Source organism: Hyla sarda, chromosome 9 (assembly GCF_029499605.1).
Source record: "Hyla sarda isolate aHylSar1 chromosome 9, aHylSar1.hap1, whole genome shotgun sequence".
Taxonomy (NCBI): domain Eukaryota; kingdom Metazoa; phylum Chordata; class Amphibia; order Anura; family Hylidae; genus Hyla; species Hyla sarda.
In genome coordinates this window covers 49,587,590-49,596,633 of record NC_079197.1, presented here as the reverse complement: position 1 = coordinate 49,596,633, position 9,044 = coordinate 49,587,590, and the positions used below count along the sequence as shown (strand labels likewise).

The 9,044-nt window shown below is 44.4% G+C and overlaps 1 long non-coding RNA gene across 1 annotated transcript; it reads left to right on the top strand.

The window, feature by feature from the left end:
• Positions 1-1,101: 1,101 nt before the first annotated feature.
• On the top strand, positions 1,102-1,529 carry LOC130290942 (uncharacterized). The gene is made up of 2 exons (XR_008847739.1): positions 1,102-1,188; positions 1,274-1,529. It is a non-coding gene; the product is annotated as an uncharacterized LOC130290942 (long non-coding RNA).
• Positions 1,530-9,044: the final 7,515 nt, after the last annotated feature.

The following is a 9,044-nucleotide window of genomic DNA, read 5'->3' as shown; positions in this document are numbered from 1 at the left end:
TAAACCCAATACACAGGGTTATAGTGCAGGTGAACATGAGACCGATGCAAGCTCTTTGACCGATATGCGTACCTGTAGTCCGCGCAGTGTTCCTCTGAAGGTCCGCTTCTTCCTGCGCTGAATTGCACGCTGGAGGCGGCCCGCCGGCTGGACTTAAATATTCATGGGCGCTGGCCACGTGAGCGCTCAGAAGGCACAAGTGCTCACGAGACCAGCACCCACACTATAACCGGGTGTATCAGGTTTAGTGCGGTGAAGGGGTGACCGTTTTCCTTCAAACACAACTTATGTGGGGCCTTTTTCAAAGCCCACATTGCTTTTTTTTTATTTTTTATTTTATTTATTTCCACCACCCCTTCTGACAGATGTCTGTCCAGCTGTTGCAAAACTACAACTCCTAGTATACCCTGACACACGAAGGCCGAAGGCTGTCAGGGCATGCTGGGAGTTGTAGTTTTGCAACTGCTGGACAGCCACAGGGGATCACAGATGCAGTATGTCAATCTCGGCCTATGCTGCCTGATCTTGAACTGGCAGCAGGAGCCACAACCACTTTAAATCAATAAACAGCGCTGGCTCCCGGGACGTCTGACAAATAATATCCTTCCGCTCCTACCGCAACGTCAGGGGCATCGCTCGTCATACGTCCCAGCAGCCAGCACTGCCCATTGGGAGAGATTTATCAAAACCTGTCCAGAGGAGAAGTTGCTGAGTTGTCCATAACAACCAATCAGATCGCTTCTTTAATTTTTTAGATGCCCTTTCAAAAATGAAAGAAGTGATCTGATTGGTTGATGCGGGCAACTCTGCAACTTTTTCTCTGGACAGGTCTTGATGAATCTCCCCCATTGAGCCTGCCAGAGCCGCAGTGATCTGTGTAAGAAACCTGTGGGCCCAGGCTGTTAGGGTCACCAAATGATATTACAAATACTGAGTGTCTGGTTAGGAGAAACAAATATAATGTACCAATAGGAAGTAGAGCCAATTTAATAAAAATTGCCAAAAATCCCTGAGATAAGTCATGCAGAATATGTTAAAAAGGTTTTTTGATTTTCAGCCAATCAGAAAGCAGCATGACTCAAATAGAACTCCCGTGAGGTGACACATGTGATGTCATCACCACTGTCATCAGTGAGGGGCCTAAACTGTAGGAACCTAGGAATGCAACTTCATACCCGCCTGTGACTGGTAAGTATCACATCTTTTTGATCAGTTCCATGTGCATTTCTATAATAAACATGTAACTAATCTATCTTTTCTTTTCCTTTCTTAGATGCACACTTTCCAGGCTGTGGGGCAGCACATACACTGACACATTGGCCCAAATTCTAGAGGTAACCTCCTTTAGTATGCCCAGAGGAAGGGCAGTACAGTAGCCATGGATTCCCTACAGGTTTCCTCCCCTCTGGAGGTTTTTCCTGTCCTGAGTTAGTTACTGTCCGCTCTTTGTGAGTGATGGAGGTTACATAAAATCCCTACACAAACATTTTTGTAAATAATAAATAAAGTTCCCCTTTTTTTAAACTGTTCTTTGACTTGTTCGACTCATTTATTTTATTTGTGTGTGTGAAAAATAGTGTTAGCAAAATGTGGATGACAGAAGTGTCCAAAACTGCTCTCCTGCAGGATCTGCACCATGTGATGAGGAGAGAGGCGGCTGGTGCTGGGGGGTACAGTTGTCCAGGCAACCGTAGGGCACCCAGCAAGTTCTGATGTTTTATGCCCAGAAATGGTCGGCTACTCACTGTGTCAGAAGATTCTCATCCTAGATATGAAGACAATCAGGGATCAAAACCTGTGGAGAGGAAAAGTTGACCAGTTGCCCATAGCAACCAATCAGATCACTTCTTCTATTTTTCAGAGGTTTTGTTGAGAATGAAAGAAGCAATCTGATTGGTTGCTATGGGCAACTGATCAACTTTTCCCCTGCACGGGTTTTGATAAATCTCCCCAATAATTACTACAACCATGTCACACACTTAGGGTTGCCACCTGGCTGGTATTTTATCAGCACAGCTGGTATTTTAGACCCCCTGCTAGTATTTGTAATATAAAAATAGCTCTGATTGGTGAAGATTTCTCCCTCACACACAGGAGCTCAGCACACTCAGCACAAAGGGAGAGGATTAACCCCTTAAGGACCACGGGCATATGGGTACGACCTTGCTCCTTGGTACTTAAGGACCAAGGGCGTTCCTGTACGCCCGTGGGAATTTCCGTCACCCCCCGTGTGCCGGGAGGGGATCGGGATGACTGCTGATATTTATCTGAGATTGGCGATTTGCGACGATTCTGTGTCACACGGGTCTCCGCTAACCCGAAAAATTAAGGGATAGGAGTTAGGTGGCAGGGCCCCCTCCTATCCCTGCTATTGGTTAATCAGAAGCGATCGACCAATAGCAGATTGGGGCGGGGGATTAAGGTTCGGTTCCCCCCCCCCCCCCACTCTGCCCACCCACTGTTGTCCAAGCAGAACAGGGGAACCATCGGTGAACAGCGCCGGAGGTTACTTACCCTTGGCTGCGATCCCCGGCGGCGATCCCCGGCGGCAATCCTCGGCGGCGGTGATGACGTGCGGCAGGCTCCATGGATCCTACGGAAGCCGACAAATCTGGAGGGCTACATTTTGATACCACTATACAGTGGTCTCTAAACTGTATCCCTCCAGATGTTGCATAACTACAACTCCCAGCATGCCAAATAGCTGTTTGCTGTTTCGGCATGCTGGGATTTGTAGTTTCGCAACAGCTAGAGGGCTACAGTTTGGAGATCACTGTGCAGTGGTCTCTAAACTGTGGCCCTCTAGATCTTGCAAAACTACAACTCCCAGCATGCCCACACAGCAGTTAGCTGTCTGGGCATGCTGTGATTGGTAGTTTTGAAACATCTGGGGGGCCACAGTTTGGAGAATACTGTGCAGTGGTCTCTAAACTGTAGCCCTCCAGATGTTGGAAAACTGCAAATCCCAGCATGCCCAAACAGCAAACAGCTGTCTCGGCATGCTGAGAGTTGTAGTTGTGTACCTCCAGCTGTTGCATAACTACATCTCCCAGCATTCCCTTTGGCGATCAATACATGCTGGTAGTTGTAGTTTTGCAACAGCTGGAGGCACACTGGTTGGAAAATACTGAGTTAGGTAACAGAACCTAACTGAAGGTTTTCAAACCAGTGTGCCTCCAGCTGTTGCAAAAGTACAACTCCCAGCATTCAAAGTCTGCCAGTGCATGCTGGGAGTTGTAGTTTTGCAACAGCAAGAGGTTTGCCTCCCCCCCTTATGAATGTACAGGGTACATTCAGATGGGCGGGTTTACAGTTAGTTTCCTGCTTCAAGTTTGAGCTGTGGCAAATTTTCCGCCACAGCGCAAACTCCTAGCGGGAAACTCACTGTAAACCCTGCCAGTGCGAATGTACCCTAAAAACACTGCACTACACTACACTAACACATAATAAAGGGTAAAACACTACATATACACCCCGTTACACTGTCCCCACCAATAAAAATGAAAAACGTATCGTACGGCAGTGTTTCAAAAATGGAGCCTCCAGCTGTTGCAAAACAACAACTCCCAGCATTTCCGGACAGCCACTGACTGTCCAGGCATGCTGGGAGTTTAGCTGGAGGCACCCTGTTTGGGAATCACTGGTGTAGTACACCTCGATGTCCACCTCTATGCAATCCCTAATTTAATCCTCATATGCTCATGGAGCTCTCTCACTTTGAAGCCCTGTCGTATTTCAAGGAAACAGTTTAGGGCCACATAAGGGGTATTTCTGTACTCGGGAGAAATTGTGTTACAAATTTTGGGGGGCTTTTTCTCCTTTTACCCCTTATGAAAAGGAAAAGTTAAGGTCTATACCAGCCTGTTAGTGTAAAAAAATGTTGCACTAACATACTGGTTTTGACTCATACTTTTTATTTTCACAAGCAGTAAAAGGAAAAAAAGACCCCAAAAATGTGTAACACAATTTCTCCTGAGTATGCAAATACCTCATATGTGGGTGTAAAATGCTCTGCGGATGCCCAACAAGGCTCAGGAGTGAGAGAGCGCCATGTACATTTGAGGCCTAAATTGGTTATATGCACAGGAGTGGCTGATTATACAGCAGTTCTGACATAAACACAATGTAACAAGGAGTATATAACAAGGGGTATAGTGAGCCTTAACCCCTTCATGACCCAGCCCATTTTCACCTTCAGGACCTGGGCATTTTTTGAAAATCTGACCACTGTCACTTTAAACATTAATAACTCTGGAATGCTTTTACTTATCATTCTGATTCCGAGAATGTTTTTTCGTGACATATTCTACTTTATGTTATTGGTAAAATTTCACTGATATTTGCATCCTTTCTTGGTAAAAAATCTAAAAATGTCATGAAAATTTTGAAAATTTAGCATTTTTCTAACTTTGAAAGTCTCTGCTTGAAAGGAAAATGGATATTCCAAATAAATTACATATTGATTCACATATACAATATGTCTACTTTGTGTTTGCATAAAAAAAATTGACAAGTTTTTACTTTTGGAGGACACCAGAGGGCTTCAAAGTTCCGCAGCAATTTTCCAATTTTTCTCAAGATTTTCAAAATCGTAATTTTTCAGGGACCAGTTCAGGTTGGAAGTGGATTTTAAGGGTCAAAAAGTATTCAAAATGACATTCAGTAAGTGTTTTAACCCTTTAGGTGTTTCACAGGAATAGCAGCAAAGTGAAGGAGAAAATTCTAAATCTTCATTTTTTACACTCGCATTTTCTTGTAGACCCAATTTTTGAATTTTTACAAGGGGTAAAAGGAGATAAATCACCCTAAAAATTGTAACCCAATTTCTCTCGAGAAAGGAAATACCTCATATGCGTATGTAAAATGTTCGGCGGGCGCAGTAGAGGGCTCAGAAGACAATGGGATTTTGGAGAGTGAGTTTTTCTGAAAGGGTTTTTGGGGGGCATGTCCCATTTAGGAAGCCCCTATGGTGCCAGAACAGTGGACCCCCCCACATGTGACCCCATTTTGGAAACTATACCCCTCATGTAATTTAATAAGGGGTGCAGTGAGCATTTACACCCCACTGGCGTTTGACAGATATTTGAAACGGTGGATTGTGCAAATCAAAAATTTTTATTTTTCATTTTCACAGACCACTGTTCCAAAAATCTGTCATACACCAGTGGGGTGTAAATTCTCACTGCACCCCTTATTACATTCCGTGAGGGTGTAGTTTCCAAAATGGGGTCACTTATGGATATTTATTGTTTTGCGTTTGTCAGAACTGCTGTAACAATCAGCCACCCCTGTGCAAATCGCCTCAAATGTACATGGTGCACTCTCCCTTCTGGGCCTTGTTGTGCGCCCCCAGAGCACTTTGCGCCCACATATGGGGTATCTCCGTACTCGGGAGAAATTGCGTTACAAATTTAGAGGGTCTTTTTTCCCTTTTACCTCTTGTGAAAATGAAAAGTATAGGGCAACACCAGAATGTCAGTGTAAAAAATTTATTTTTTTACACTAACATGCTGGTGTAGACCCACAACTTCACCTTTTCATAAGGGGTTAAAGAAGAAAAAGCCCCCCAAAATTTGTAAGGCAATTTCTCCCGAGTACGGCGATACCCCATATGTGTCCCAAAACTGTTGCCCTGAAATACGACAGGGCTCCAAAGTGAGAGAGCGCCATGCGCATTTGAGGCCTGAATTAGGGATTTGCATAGGGGTGGACATAGGGGTATTCTACGCCAATGATTCCCAAACAGGGTGCCTCCAGCTAATGCAAAACTCCCAGCATGCCTGGACAGTCAATGGCTGTCCGGCAATACTGGGAGTTATTATTTTGCAACAGCTGGAGGCTCCGTTTTGGAAACAGTAGCGTACCAGACGTTTTTCACTTTTTGGGGGGGAGGGGGTATGTGTATATGTAGTGTTTTTTACTTTTTATTTTAGGTTAGTGTCAGTGTAGTGTAGTGTTTTTAGGGAACAGTCACATGGGCAGAGGTTCACAGCAAGTTTGCCGCTGGGAGTTTGAGCTGCAGCGCAAAATTTGCGCCACCTCAAACTTGCAGCACTCACTGTAAACCTCCGCCCATGTGAGTGTACCCTGTACATTCACATTGGGGGGAGGGGGCAAACATCCAGCTGTTGCAAACTCCGAGCATGCCCTTTGGCTGTCCGTGCATGCTGGGAGTTGTAGTTTTGCAACAGCTGGAGGCACACTGGTTTGGAAACACTAAGTTAAGTAATAAATTTTCAAGTGTTTTGCAACCAAACTTAGTGTTTCCAAACCAGTGTGCCTCCAGCTGTTGCAAAACTACAACTCCCAGCATGCCCAGACTGCCCAGGCATGCTGGAAGTTGTAGTTTGGCAATATCTGAAGGATCAGATGTTGCCGAACTACAACTTCCAGCATGCTTGGGCAGTCTGGGCATGCTGGGAGTTGTAGTTTTGCAACATCTGGAGGTCCACAGTTTGGAGACCACTGTATAATGGTCTCCAATCTGTGCTCTTCCAGATGTTAGAGAACTACAACTCCCAGCATGCCTGGACAGACTGAGCATGCTGGGAGTTGTAGTTTTGCAACATGTGGAAGAGCACAGATTGGAGACCATTATACAGTGGTCTCCAAACTGAGGACCTCCAGATGTTGCAAAACTACAACTCCCAGCATGCCCAGAAAGCCAAAGGCTGTCTGGGCATGCTGGGAGTTGCAGTTTTGAAACTCCCAGAGGCAGCAGTGAGATCGCTTTACGGCGATCTCACTGCTGCCAATGAAGATGCCGCACTGCTGCCGGAAACTCACCTCCGGGACGCAGTGCCGCCGGGACTGCATGGAGGACGCCGGGACCGCCGGGACCGCTCGGGACACCGCTCGGACGAGTAAGTGACGCTGGGGGATGGGTCAGGGACACTTAGCAGAGCGGTGTGTGTCCCGATCCCCGTGATCCGGACTCACACACCGCTCTGCTAAGTATTCTGATAGCGAAACGCTGCTATCAGCTAGTCAGATTTGACCAGCTGATAGCAGCGATCGCTGGGGGGGGTGGGGGATGAAACCCCCCATGGTCGCATGGTAAGATGGCTGGCTATCAGTGATAGCCACCATCTTTCCGGGCGCTGCGGGATGCCGCGAGTAGCGGCAAAAATGTTCATGACGTACTTGTATGTCATGGGTCGGGAACACCTTGCCACCCATGACGTACAGGTATGTCATAGGTCGGGAAGGGGTTAACATCCCACAGGTGTTTGATGAATTTTGTTAAAGTTGGATGGGAAGATAACAAAAAATATTTTTTTCACTAAAATGCTGGTGTTACCCTAAATTTTTCATTTTCACAATGGAAAATAGGAAAAAAGCCCCCCAAAATTTGTAACCCAATTTCTTCTGAGTAAGAACATAACCCATATGTGGATGTAAAGTTCTCTGCGGGCAAACTACAATGCTCAGAAGAAAAGGAGCACCATTGGGCTTTTGGATAGAAAATTTGTCCGGAATTGAAGGCCACGTGTGTTTACAATGCCCCCATAGTACCAGAACAATGGACCCCCCCACATGTGACAACATTTTGAAAAAATACACCCCTCACAGAATTTAATAAGTGGTGCAGTGAGCATTTACACCCCACAGGTGTCTGACAGATTTTTGGAACAGTGGTCCGTGAAAATAAATTTTTTTAATTTTCATTTGCATAGCCCACTGTTCCAAAGATCTGTGAAATGCCAGTGGGGTGTAAATGCTCAGTGCACCCCTTATTAAATTCTGTGAGGGGTGTAGTTTCCAAAATGGGGTTACATGTGGGGGGCATCCACTGTTCTGGCACCATGGAGGGATTTATAAACGCACATTCCCCCCAACTTCCATTCCAAACAAATTCTCTCTCCAAAAGCTCAATGGCGCTCCTCCTCTTCTGAGCATTGTAGTTTGCCAGCAGAGCACTTGACGTCCACATGTGGGGTATTTCCATATTCAGAAGAAATGTGGTTACAAATTTTGGGGGTCATTTTCTCCTATTACCCCTTGTAAAAATGTAAAATTTGGGGAAAAATCAGCATTTTAGTGAAGATTTTTTTTTTTTTCATTTACCCTTCCGACTTTAACAAAAACTCGTCAATGCCATGTGGGGTTTTTCTTTGCTGTTCTTGCACCATAGGGGCTTCCTAAATGGGACATGCCCCCCATAAACCATTTCACCAACATTTTTTTCATTTACACATCCGACTTTAATGAAAAGTCGTCAAACACCTGTGGGGTGTTAAGACTCACTGGACCCCTTGCTACGTGCTTTGAGGGATGTAGTTTCCAAAATAGTATGCCATGTTTTTTTTTTTTTTTTTTTGCTGTTCTGGCATAATAGGATCTTCCTAAATGTCACATGCCCCCCAAAACCATTTCAGCAAAATACTGTATACTCTCCAAAATCTCATTATCGCTCCTTCCCTTCTGAGTCCTCTACTGCGCCCGCCAAAAACTTGACATACACATATGAGGTATTTCCTTACTCGAGAGAAATTGGCTTAAACATTTTGGGGGGCTTTTTCTCCTATGACCCCTTGTAAAAAATCAAAAACTGGATCTACAAGAACATGCAAGTTTAAAAAAATGAAGATTTTGAATTTTCTCCTTCACTTTGCTGCTATTCCTGTGAAACACCTAAAGGGTTAACACACTTACTGAATGTCATTTTAAATACTTTCATGGGTGCAGTTTTTATAATAGGGTCATTTGTGGGGTATTTCTAATATGAAGGCCCTTCAAATCCACTTCAAACCTGAACTGGTCCCTGAAAAATTCAGATTTTGAAAATTTTGTGAAAAATTGGAAAATTGCTGCCGAAATTTGAAGCCCTCTGATGTCTTCCTAAAGAAAAACACATGTCAACTTTATGATGCAAATATAAATTAGACATATTGTATATTTGAATCAATATTTAATTTCTTTGGTATGTCTATTTTCCTTACAAGCAGAGAACTTAAAAGTTAGAAAAATGCAAAATTTTCTATTTTTTCATCAAATGTTTGAATTTTTCACCAAGAAATGATGCAAGTATTGACGAAAATGTA